Below are 12654 nucleotides of genomic sequence, written 5' to 3'. Positions count from 1 at the left end.
TGTAAGGATGAGATATCAGAAATGAAACCAGAGTGGGCTCATGGTGAAGAATTTATCCGGCTCTATTAAACCTAATTCACGCATGGGTGACCCACTTAAACAACGTGTTAAAGATTTAAAATTGGAATTGGAGTTTCAATATACCACTAAATATATTTTAACATACATGTCACCTTTAAATATCGACATTCGTGAATAAAGAATCGTGCTAGAAATCATTTCGATGTATAATTTATAGCTATTTTATGTAAACTTTTGAAAATTAACTAGGCCTACCTAGGTTTACTTTAACGGTCGCTTTTCATGTAAGCTACTTCCTAATGATTTTTCTCATTACGTGATAAAGTCCGTGACATGCACATTTTTAGTGATTAATTATGTGTCATAATTAACGTAACTTCTAGGAAACAATTAGCTTTTGTATAAAGTGCAGTCAGAAAATAATATCATAATGGACTCTTCATTTATAGTAATGTAATATGCCCGCCTAAGTTGAACTTCTCTGCTCTAACAACAGCTAACAGCTGTTGAAAGTGTATCAGTTTCTTTAATTTCCGCACTAACATGATTGTGTTGAGCTGATTGACATTTTTTGATATATAAATATAAATATCGTGGTTTATTTAACGACGCTCGCAACTGAAGAGGTTATATCAGCGTCGCCGGATGTGCCGGAATTTTGTCCCGCAGGAGTTCTTTTACATGCCAGTAAATCTACTGGCATGAGCCTGTCACATTTAAACACACTTAAATGCCATCGACCTGGCCCGGGATCGAACCCGCAACCTTGGGCATAGAAGCTCAGCGCTATACCAACTCGCCAACCAGGTCGATACACATTTTTCGATGTTTTAACAAACGTCACATATGCATTGAATGCCCAATTCGTTAGTAACACCGTCTACTAAGATTTATTCCAATATTTATTCGTTCCTTATGTTTTCATTTTGTTATTTGACTATTTAATGCTTTATTGTTAAATTATTTGAGCAATTGAGTAAACACTCTTATTTAAATTGCGATACTTGTATATGAAATACTGGTGTTAAATGAACTTTTGAAGCTTCAAAAATATTACTACGAAGGCGATCTTCTCTAAGAAAGTTGTGATGATTTTGTATGTGACTGTACAAAACATAGCGCTATAATGTCGAGATTTTTTTGTGTAACAGATATATTTCAAATCTGAACGAGGAAGATTAGCTATCGATCCATTAGTATTTTCAAACTTTTTATTCAACTGATGAATACCTTGTCGAGATAAAGGTACTGTAAAATTCCACAAATAACTCAACATCATCACTGTAATTTGTGACCAAAATGATCATGTTTTGACTGAAACAAGTCTTACATTCGTCGGACATTTCTCGGACACATTGAATTGTTTCGACGCTGAAGCAGAAATAACCCCTGTAATTCAAAGCATCGCAAATAAAATCTACCACCACGACCACGACTACCACCGCTGCCACCAGACGTGAACGCTACTCCCACAACAGCTGAAAATGAGTCTCGAAGATGACATACGTTTTCATCATAATGTTAATTTCCCTTTACATGTTGCAAACGAATAAGTTTATTCTTTTGTGTTGTACGAAGTACGAGGCGCGTCCATAAAGTAACTTGGATACAGTTTTAATAAGTTCTCTTCCCTTTACCCATTGAATCAGTTCTGGCCATCCCTGTATATAGCTCGGCACTTCCTCTTTCGTCTGTCTCTTTCCTTTCCGCTGTAAAACGCTCAGGCTCTCCTGGGCTCTAAAGCGCGTGCTTGCTCCTATGGGCATCAGTTGACATCACTGTGTTATATGAAGCGTTCTTCCCGCTTTATCTTCATATAATGTAGTATTTCCCAACTATTAACATGTAATTTATTATCAATTAGAATGAACTAATAGACCATGTTCGGTGAACGTGACCTAAGTACAAGTCAATATAGATCTTCTAGGAGTGTTCGTTAATTTTGAATTACTGCTTTCCGAGATCTCAGAGGTCGGGTAAGATATTGTTTTTTTATGGCCCAATTAAATCTTCCGCGGACGTGGTAGACGACCAGAGCTATTTTGCAACATGATTCGTGTTCTGCTCGACGCCACGCAGCTGAAGAACCCCTCTGGCGTGCGTCAGTCCAGCCTGCATTTCGTCGCTCTGCGAGCAAATGTTTTGGTAAATAAGGAATGCATATTGCTTTCATGGTGGAAGTTTACAACTCGAATGTATATTCTATATTTATATTTGGCTTACAACACTTCCTCTCTGCACCCTCTCTTTTGAGCGGGGAGAGGCAGTTTTATTTAGCATACTTCTGGCTGCACATGCTAGAGAGACTAACCGCGAAATAAATTTTAAAAAGACAGTTTAGATGAAACAGTTCTTACAGGATGCTTATGAATAATTTCTCTGACCATGCGAGTATTATATCTATCCCTTATTTTTAATTGCTGTTTTTAATTTTTTCTCGAAATGTAACTACGAATTATGTACAATTATGTTGTAATTTTTTTATATAATTATAGTCAAGTGCCCAGAAAACCGCGTAGAGTACAGATGACATATTGTGGATTGGGGTACTTGCGTCGGAAATACTATTCATGTAAGAAACTTTAATAATAATAATAATAAACCTGTGATGCAGCAAGCCTAACAAAGCCAAGATCTAAAGGTACGGTCATACGTCGCTACCTTTGCAGCGCTGCAGTACAAAAAACTGCGCAACTCTTGTACTGCGACGTGTGAACAACGGTGCAACCCGAAAAGTAGCGGCTGCCGAACCTGCTGCTCGCTACTTTTCCATGCTGCGCGCAGCTTAAAAGTAGCGACGTGTGAACAGGGTTCTCAGGGTTGCAGCTGCAGCATTTTTGATATCGGTTTTGTTGAAACTTTTGCTGCGGTTGCAACCAGTGTTACCACCCAAATGTGCCAATGATAGTTTTATTGTTTGGATATATTTTAATGTTAAATGTGATGAAGATAAATTATTTGTAACAGTTGTTAAATACACAACACAGTCTGGGCATAATTGCTGACGATATAATTCATTTTTTAAATTTTCCGTAGCGTAGTTCCAAACAGGAGGGTTGCCAACATTGATTACGTGAATATACTGTTGGTTATCATTTAAGTATACAGGCGTTTTTAAAAACTTTATAGTAAAAATAATGCCAATTTCTGAATACTAGATACGACAGAAAAGCAAATAATAGATAAGGAAGCTTTCGCATGAGTTTCTTAATAATGCGAACATAACCACAAAATGTATATTGAGAAGTCAACACGGAGATGGAAACCTGCAGCATGACTGCGGCTGCAAAAGTAGCGCCTTGCGTGTGAACAGACTCGCAACCTCCAGTTGCAACTTTTGCAGCACTCGGGTTGCGCAGCACGAAAAGTAGCGTGCAGCGCGCTACTTTTGGCTTACGTGTGAACACGACACGCAACTTTTGCAGCTGCAGTACAAAAGTTGCGCAGCAAAAGTAGCGATGTGTGACCGTACCTTAATAGCCGACTACGCCCTCTAATCCGCAGCAGAAGTGGACGATCATTTGACCAGTACGCAAGTAGCCAACACATTGATCCCTCCCAGCCGTTGAATAAATACCTTCTACTCTGTTGTGAGAGCCATAATTGCAGAAATTAACATAACACTGAAGGCCACCGGCGTGGCTCAGTCGCTTAAGGCGCTTGCCTGCCGGTCTGAAGTTGCGCTCGGGCGCGGGTTCGATTCCAGCTTGGGCTGATTACCTGGTTGGGTTTTTCCGAGGTTTTCCCCAACTGTAAGGTGAATACCAGGTAATCTATGACGAATCCTCGGCCTCATCTCGCCAATCTCATTTACGCTAAATAACCTCGTAGTTGATACAGCGTCGTTAAATAACAAAGTAAAACATAACACTGAATTCACAATATATCAAAGTATAGTATACAATAAATAAATATATAAATACTTGGTTGATAAGGAAACGTGGACAGCAGATGAGCGATAATTTCAGTGTTGTTTGTTTTGCCACATACCGTATTATGGGAACATGAAGTTGAACCAGTTCTTGACAAAATCCAACATTACAGGAATAAATGAAAACTACATGTTGAAAGAATGTCTAAAGAGGGATTACCTAACTTAATTTTGAATTACCAACCGACAGGAAAACGGAGCCAAGGTCGCCCTGTTAGAGGAATACTGGATCAACAATGAGACGGAAGGCCACTAGGCCTAGATTCTTGAAAGGATGATAATGAAGTAATTCATTTTTTCCTCAAAAGTGCGCTATTATCGCCAAAAAGCGAGAACATGACTATCAATTATGCAGAATCTTTCTCATCTTCTCTTTCCGTATTTCTATGCTCCATATTTCGCAATATATTCAGGAGGTTTCAGAATTCAACAGAAGAAATTTATTTGGCTATAGAGGGGTTGTAAACAAGGAATTTGAGCTAGGGACTCCAGGATCTTCGACGAAAAATATCTGAGTTATCTGTTGTTGAAGTTGATTACATTTTTGATACTCATGATCCAGCATTAAATTAAGAATACTTCCTAATTAAAGAAATGATACTCCCGAATAGTTAAATCTTTATCTGTAATATTCTTTTACCCTTAAAACTAAAGAATAAAGGTATTTTACCAACAATTTCAAATTATTGTAACTCTGAAAATATTGAGATTAGGACACTTGTTTATATGATATTTTTTTGCTCAGAATGTCTTCGGAAAAAAGGTCCTTAAGGGACGATAAATCCTCGTGAATCACCCTGTATAATGTATGTAAATAATTAGTAGGCCTATTGTGATTTTATTCAAATGTTTCCCACGCATTTGGTTTTAATAGATTCCTATATATTTTAATATTTATTCAGTCTCTCGCTCTCTCTCTCTCTCTCTCTCGGCCTCCCCAAAGGTCTTTTTCCCTCCGGTCTCCCAACTAACACTCTATATGCATTTCTGGATTCGCCCATACGTGCTACATTCCCTGCCCATCTCAAACGTCTGGATTTAATGTTCCTAATTATATCAGGTGAAGAATACAATGCGTGCAGCTCTGCGTTGTGTATCTTTCTCCATTCTCCTGTAACTTCATCCCCCTTAGGCCCAAATATTTTCCTAAGAACCTTATTTTCAAACACCCTTAATCTCTGTTCCTCAAAGTGAGAGTCCACGTTTCACAACCATAAAGAACAACCGGTAATATAACTGTTTTATAAATTCTAACTTTCACATTTTTTGACAGCAGACTGGATGACAAAAGCTTCTCAACCGAATAATAACACGCATTTCCCATATTTATTCTGCTTTTAATTTCCTCCCGAGTGACATTTATATTTGTTACTGTTGCTCCAAGTTATTTGAATTTTTCCACCTCTATTATTATTATTATTATTATTATTATTACTAATGCTACTACTACTACTACTACTACTACTACTACTACTACTACTACTACTATCAGGACCACTTCTATTCGTACTGCTACTACTACAAGAAGTTCTCATATTTAGGATAGAGTATTGACGACGTAAGCAGCAATGTGGGACGATATGGATTGCTTCATGGAAGATGTAAAAAAACCTGTGTTCATAAGAAAGATGACTCTCGTTTGGAAATACGCCAGAATGTTTAGATTTTGCTATGGTGACGTGCAAAATTAATGTAGCGAGTCTAACATAGATTGGAATAGGTGCCGTTGGGAAGTTTTCGTGGAGGGCGTCCTCCATGGTGCTGTTGGATTGGACCCGACCACGTGGGTTGCCATGGGAACGGACGACCCTGCTACAGCAAGGAAGAAGAGAGCTCAGTGACTCGGCGGGCAGATCGTAGTCTCAACCCAGTCCCGTAACTACCCACTTCGTGTGTCCGTGGTGTGCGTGTGTGTAGAAGTCTCAAAATCTCAGGGTAAACCCATTCCTCTTACACGGGACTACGAAGGTGTTTCGCACATTTCCATGTAATATGACGTCATACAGGCATGCACTTCGATGCCCGCCTCTCCGTGCCTCATTATTTTACAAGAATGCAAGATACACATTGTGTTCATCATGTGTTTTATTATAACCTTTTATAGTGTAATATTGTGGTTGTGATACCGTCGTATTCCGTCGTCACCATCTGTGTTATTATTCGCATTAATGTGCACAATTTTGCATTTAGATGTCGTACTATTTTCATTAAAAAGTAGGTAACGACAGCCCTGGATTTCAGAGTTTCTGTAACCTATTTGTAAATTTCTGTGCTGAATTAGTGCACCCTTGGCTGGCATTGTTACCTCATGCATACGTGAGGAAATACCGAGGCCTTTTAAAAAAATCCGTCTTCCGTGTTAATAATAGTTGGTACTGATTCTGTATAAAACGTGAATCACAATGTCATATAATTCGTGCATATTTTTTTTGCTTGCAGTTTTAAAATCTCAAAAGTCATTATTGTTAATTTCACTTTTCTGTATTGCGAATAATGGTTATTGAAATAACAGTATGTTGTCTATCATTAGTATTATTAAATGTCTGTGTTTATACGGGTTTGACAGATAGGTGGTTTCGCTTAATTATATCAGTATTACATAAGTTCTGCTTAGATAATATGCAAAACCTTCATTATAGAGACGGCGCATATACAATTTACACTTTTCTTCCTACAATTTGTTTCTGTAATTCATGATTCAGTAGTTTGAAATGCTACGTTTGTTGACGTACAGCATGTACTTGCTACCATATTGTGGGTGTGAACCCCTCCAGAGGAATTGTATACATATCAAAATGTTGCGCAATATGATCTTAGTTAAGAAAACCTGATGCAGTTCCATACTGGAGAATGTTGCTACAGTACTTACAACAAACGCTATGAGAAAAACGATTTCTTAAATTTTGTGCATGTAAAGAGTGGTACAAAGTAAGATATTTGCTGTCGATGTTTTACTTTGTCGACGACGCCATATCGATATGCGTTTATTTTCAATGTTTCAATCGTTTGAAATAGAACGTTCGTTTTAATTAATTTATGCTCATACTTTTTAACGATGTGATATGCGATATTTTCAGATATGTCTTTCATGTTTTAAGCAAGGCATTAAAATGTAAGTAATTTAGTATTTCTGAAACCAGTGGCATTTCGTAAAGCTAAATATGCATTTGGTTTTGACACGTTACGCCTCTTAGATTCCTAATACATTGGAATTTGATGCGGAATTACTGAAGTGTCATTTAGAAACGTTTTTAGTCCCGTTCTCTTTCTCTGGTTATGTTTACGAATGTTGGCTATGCCACAATCACGAAACATGTTGTCATTTACTATAAACATTAGGATTTTACGAGGAATTGACTTTTTTATTACAGTTGGTGCATGGAACAAATTTAATTACACACACGTGAAAGAATATTTATGTAGGGTACTCTTTCATTAAGAGATTTACGAAGTTTTATATGAGATGTTTCAATTTTGTACTATAGAAAATGAAAGTTTATTATCGGAAATTCACTTTTAAGAGAAAAATCATGTAGAGACACAAACAAAATTCAGGTGGCCCAAATTTTGGTTTATGTAGGCTAGTCTTTCATCAAGAGATTTTCGAAGATTTATATGAGATCTTTCAATTTTGTACTATAGAAAATGAAAGTTTATTATTGGAAATTCACTTTTAAGAGAAAAGTCATGTAGAGACCCAGAAACAAAATTCAGGTGGCCCAAATTTTGGTTTATGTAGGCTACTCTTTCATCAAGAGATTTTCTAAGATTTATATCAGATCTTTCAATTTTGTACTATAGAAAATGAAAGTTTATTATCGGAAATTCACTTTTAAGAGAAAAGTCATGTAGAGACCCAGAAACAAAATTCAGGTGGCCCAAATTTTGGTTATGTACGCTACTCTTTCATGAAGAGATTTTCGAAGATTGTGAAGGTGGCCCAAATTTTGGTTTATGTAGGCTAGTCTTTCATCAAGAGATTTTCGAAGATTTATATGAGATCTTTCAATTTTGTACTATAGAAAATGAAAGTTTATTATTGGAAATTCACTTTTAAGAGAAAAGTCATGTAGAGACCCAGAAACAAAATTCAGGTGGCCCAAATTTTGGTTTATGTAGGCTACTCTTTCATCAAGAGATTTTCTAAGATTTATATCAGATCTTTCAATTTTGTACTATAGAAAATGGAAGTTTATTATCGGAAATTCACTTTTAAGAGAAAAGTCATGTAGAGACCCAGAAACAAAATTCAGGTGGCCCAAATTTTGGTTATGTAGGCTACTCTTTCATGAAGAGATTTTCGAAGATTTATATGAGATATTTCAATTTTGTACTATAGAAAATGAAAGTTTATTATCGGAAATTCACTTTTAGGAGAAAAGTCATGTAGAGACCCAGAAACAAAATTCAGGTGGCTCAAATTTTGTTTCTGGGTGTGTACTTGTTTCAGAATATGAGTTCATCTAATGTAACATCTTAAATTTAAAGAGGACAAATCCAAGTATTTCTCCTTTATCCCTAAAATTAGAACTCTTTCAGTATTATGTTCTTCGGCGAATGTATAGGTAAATTCTTCATAAGCATAACGCACCTTACTTTCATTACAGTGGTGACTTTTTTAGCATATAATTTAAGTTTCATAACTTGTTTTACTAATAAAGAACCCGCACGATATTCCTTCAAAATTGACAGCTTACGCCTTACAGAAGCGCTTTATTTTAAACGTACCCTTATTCAGTTATTTTGGCGACCTTCCCATAATATTTACGGTTTAATGAAGCGGAACTTACGGATATTTTGGCTTGGCATACACTCAACATTTACCAACATCACGATGTCGTAATCGAAACCATCTGGTCAAGCTTCCATGCCTGCAAAAACATTCTGTATGTTACCATTGGTTATTAACAGAGAAAAATTCGCTCCGGCACCGGGAATCAAACCCAGAACCCCCAGTTCTACGCACTGGGCGCTTAAACCACTGAGCTACACCGAGGCTTAATCCACAGCACCGGATAGAATCCCTTTCCTTTAGTATTTTCTCCTAGTGGCCTTAATAATAGCTAATGGTAACCATAACAGATAATTCTGTAGGCCCAAAAAGTTAATCTTTACGTAGATCCTATAATATGTTGTTGAATATCAGAAAGTGTACTAATTAAGTTGTAATGAATTTTAGAGGAGATTTTATTGTCGTGTATTGTGATTATATAGTATTGGTGTGTTATTAATTTAAACAACACAATATGTAGATAAAGTTCTAAATTCGAAACCTTCTTGGAAACAATATTATAAAGCGTATGTCGCTGCTCGAAAAATGTGTGAAATAAAGGAGGGGAGTCGTCATGAGCGTGTAAGACAACGATGGTTTCAGTAATGGAGATAAGGATACTAAAGTTTCTTCACACCCCGGAAAGCCTAAGATTTGGAACATTGAGAACCACGCAGTGATTCGGTGAGGTGGTGGACATCAACTAGTACGCTGTCAAAAGAGCTTGGTGATCAAAAGATGCAATGCATTGCCTGCCATATCACGACTCAACTCACAGTGGTCCAAAACGTAAATCTAGCTGGCCAAAATTAATAACTTTTCTCATATCTAACAGATTCTCATGAAACTTTGTACAGTAGTTATAGGCAACGTATTTGTTCTGTATGCAAACTTTCATCGCGTTTGTGTAAGGGAAAATACCCCATTATAGGGGGTGAATTTAGACAGAATTATCAACTCTTCTCCTATCTAACAGATTCTCTGAAACTGTATACAGTAGTTACAGGCAACATATTTGTTTTGTATACAAACTCTCTTTGCGTTTGTGTAAAAGAAACTACTTCATTATACGAGGGTCGTATTGTCGGACCATCGGATCTATGCCCCTTCAGCGTTGTCGTCGTTCTTGGAAAAGTTAACGCCTCTACTCACCCCATTCCACCCGTTTCTCTCCCACTACGTCAAACACCAGGCCACGAACCTTGCCGAATAGGGATGTTGCCAAACTTCCGTCAAACAGTATTATGTCTCTTGAATATTGCTTATAATACTGTAAGGATAATTATTATTTATTCATAATTTAATTTAAGTAGGTCTAATGACGCTGATTGACTTATGCAAAATGCTATTACTTGCTTAATAATATTTCTTTCACCACTCCGTGCTACAGTATTGATGTTGAGTTGACAACACTGGACTGCAAGTGCAAATAAACTGTCCCGCAAGAAGGCTCAAAATTGTGAGTAGTGGGGGAGAGAAAGAGAGAGAGATAGGAAAGAGAGAAATAGGAATACAGGGGGAGAAATGAATTGCCGAGGCTGAAAAGGAATTAAGGTTCAGTTCGCATATCTTACGGAGGCACAGATCCGATGGTCGGACTACTGAAAGTCATGAACAATCCATTGTTATAAATCTTTATTTTTATTTTTTAGACAAACAAGGTACATCATCTTAATCTAAGACTTTTCTGTCACTTTTTAACATAGTCTCCATTTCTTTGCACACATTTTTCTGCCGTACTGTGTGTGAGTTTGAAAATTCCCTTGCTGTAAAGTCCGTTTCATCTTCCCGAAGACACTGACGCACTGCTTTCCGGATGTCCTCCAGCGTCTCCTTTACAGAACCAAAAATATGGTAGTTGGAGGTGTCAAGTTGGGACTGTAGGGAGATTGCGGAAGGGTTTCCCACCCAAATATTCTGATCGGTAACACGATCAGTGTGAGGCCACGCGTTATCGTCTTGCAGGATGTTCTTTCCAGGGCGTTTCTCGCGCAATGCACGACAGAGCTTCAAAACTGTCTGAATATAGCGGACAGCATTTATGGTCTGTCCAGGTTCAAGAAATTCAATCAAAATGCAATTTTCCTTGTTGCGTTCCGTGGAGACAGTTCGAGGGCGATCGCTACGAGGCTCATCTTAGATGCTCGTGTTCCCATCTTCGACGGCCTCTCCTCCTTTTCCCAGTTCGGACGTCCCACACTCTTGTAGCGTAAGCCCATCTGTCCTGTTGCAGTCTAGCAGAATGACCTCTCCGTTTCCACTTTAGCTCATGCGCCTAATTTCCCACGTCTGTAATCTTGGATCTTGCTCTTAGTTCCGCATTGGGTATCCTGTTGGTTATTTTTACCTTCAAAACTCGTCTTTTCATTTTTCGTTCTTGGACATTCGGTGAAAATGAAACGGTGCTCCATCTCTATCCTTTGAAATTATGGAACTCCCTCCAGCAAGACAGGCAATTCGTTTGCCTCAACGTACTGGATCTCCCCGACCAATCCATCGCCAATTACTGGTGAAAATATGAGGATGTAATTCTCTTTTGGCTGATTCCAATGAAGTGTGCCAATAGTGAAGAATTTCATTCCAACAGCTGGAAGAAATGTGTGCAGTGATTGTTTCTAGTCAGAACATAATATGTATTTTGAATAAAACTTTATGCTCGACCATGCCGAAATGTAGTAATTACACACCTGGTAGCAGTCCTTTAATGCATGTCATTAAAGTACACCTACTAATTAAAGTGCAGGTGTTTTCAGCCAATGGAAACTCAGCTTACAGGTGTTCAGCCAATAACAAATCAGCTTTGTACCGTTGTAAAACCGCAAGTATCGATTATTCTCGGATATGCAATCGAAAGAGAATTAGCGAAAAGTCACGGAGGCGGAAATCCAATACTGTCGCAGAAGGTTATGTTCTGTTGCTATAATAATTAGCGTTAATTGTAAATAATATTCAAATAAATTCAATTTGTCATCTCGTTTTTCAATGTCGAATTCAATAATCAAGGTTATACCAAGTTTAACGGGATTACACAAGGTCAATGACATTATTGTTCCTCGGAAAAAATCAGTACTTTCGCGTCTGCGCACATCTCACAATTCACGACCTAGAACAAGGTCACTTCCTATCTTGTCAGATACAAATAATTTCAAGTTAGAAATATGGTCGAGCATAAGAAGTCGTATGAAACTCGCCTATAATGGTAATTAAGAAGCTCGTATGAAAATTATGAAACTAGCTTGCGCTCGTTTCATAAACATCCATACTCGCTTCTTAATTACTATCATTATAGGCTCGTTGCATAATGTACTATTAATAAGCGATATCATTCATTAGAAGTATGTGTGCTAAGGGTGGACATAGAAAAAAATTATGCACCCTATAAAATCTAACGAACTTTCTTGTTTTTAACATATTCGATGGAGGGCTATGATATTCATTACCATGTGATTTGATTCATCTCTTATGAAAGTGCAAGAGAGTTACACGCTTTGTTTGGACACAAAAGCGTCATCGATTGATACCCAGTGATAAAGTTTTCTGGACCACTTTCTTACTAGCGATTAAACATGTTTTCATCGCTTTACTTCTAGTAAGAGAGCAATCATGAAATGGAAACAAGCCTGTTCACAGAGGAAGAAGTATAAAGTGATCCCTGTACTGTGACAGCCTTCATCATCTTGTATCTTTTGAGTGTTTTTCCAGTAAATTACAGCACAGACGAGCTGTGACTAAGTAATAAGCCGTTAAGACTAATGTCCTGAGTTTCTGATTGACGTTATGGCCTTTAACAACAATGTGTCATACGTTACAACAAGCCAAGTGTTGCAGCAACAAACATATAGTCCTGATTTTGATATCGGCTACTTTTGTGTAGTTTTTTTCGGACGTTTCACGCATGATGAAAAGTCAAAATATTTCAGAAGATGGCTCC

The 12654-nt window shown here is 37.5% G+C and overlaps 1 protein-coding gene across 2 annotated transcripts in view; it reads left to right on the top strand.

Moving 5' to 3' along the window:
• sxc (O-linked N-acetylglucosamine (GlcNAc) transferase sxc) overlaps positions 1 to 12654 on the top strand; it is a 206924-nt gene that overhangs the window by 129470 nt on the left and 64800 nt on the right. Inside the window, exon 1 of one of the 2 annotated variants that reach the window (XM_069836574.1) lies at positions 5887 to 6166. The exons of the other annotated variant lie outside the window; for it this stretch is intronic. The gene's annotated coding sequence lies outside the window, so the exon portion shown is untranslated. Of the gene's footprint in view, positions 1 to 5886; positions 6167 to 12654 lie in introns of those variants that run through there. 2 annotated transcript variants of the gene reach the window in all.

Source organism: Periplaneta americana, chromosome 1 (genome assembly GCF_040183065.1).
Source record: "Periplaneta americana isolate PAMFEO1 chromosome 1, P.americana_PAMFEO1_priV1, whole genome shotgun sequence".
NCBI lineage: Eukaryota > Metazoa > Arthropoda > Insecta > Blattodea > Blattidae > Periplaneta > Periplaneta americana.
The sequence above is the reverse complement of the archived record's forward strand: the minus strand, read 5'-3'. Positions and strand labels throughout refer to the sequence as shown.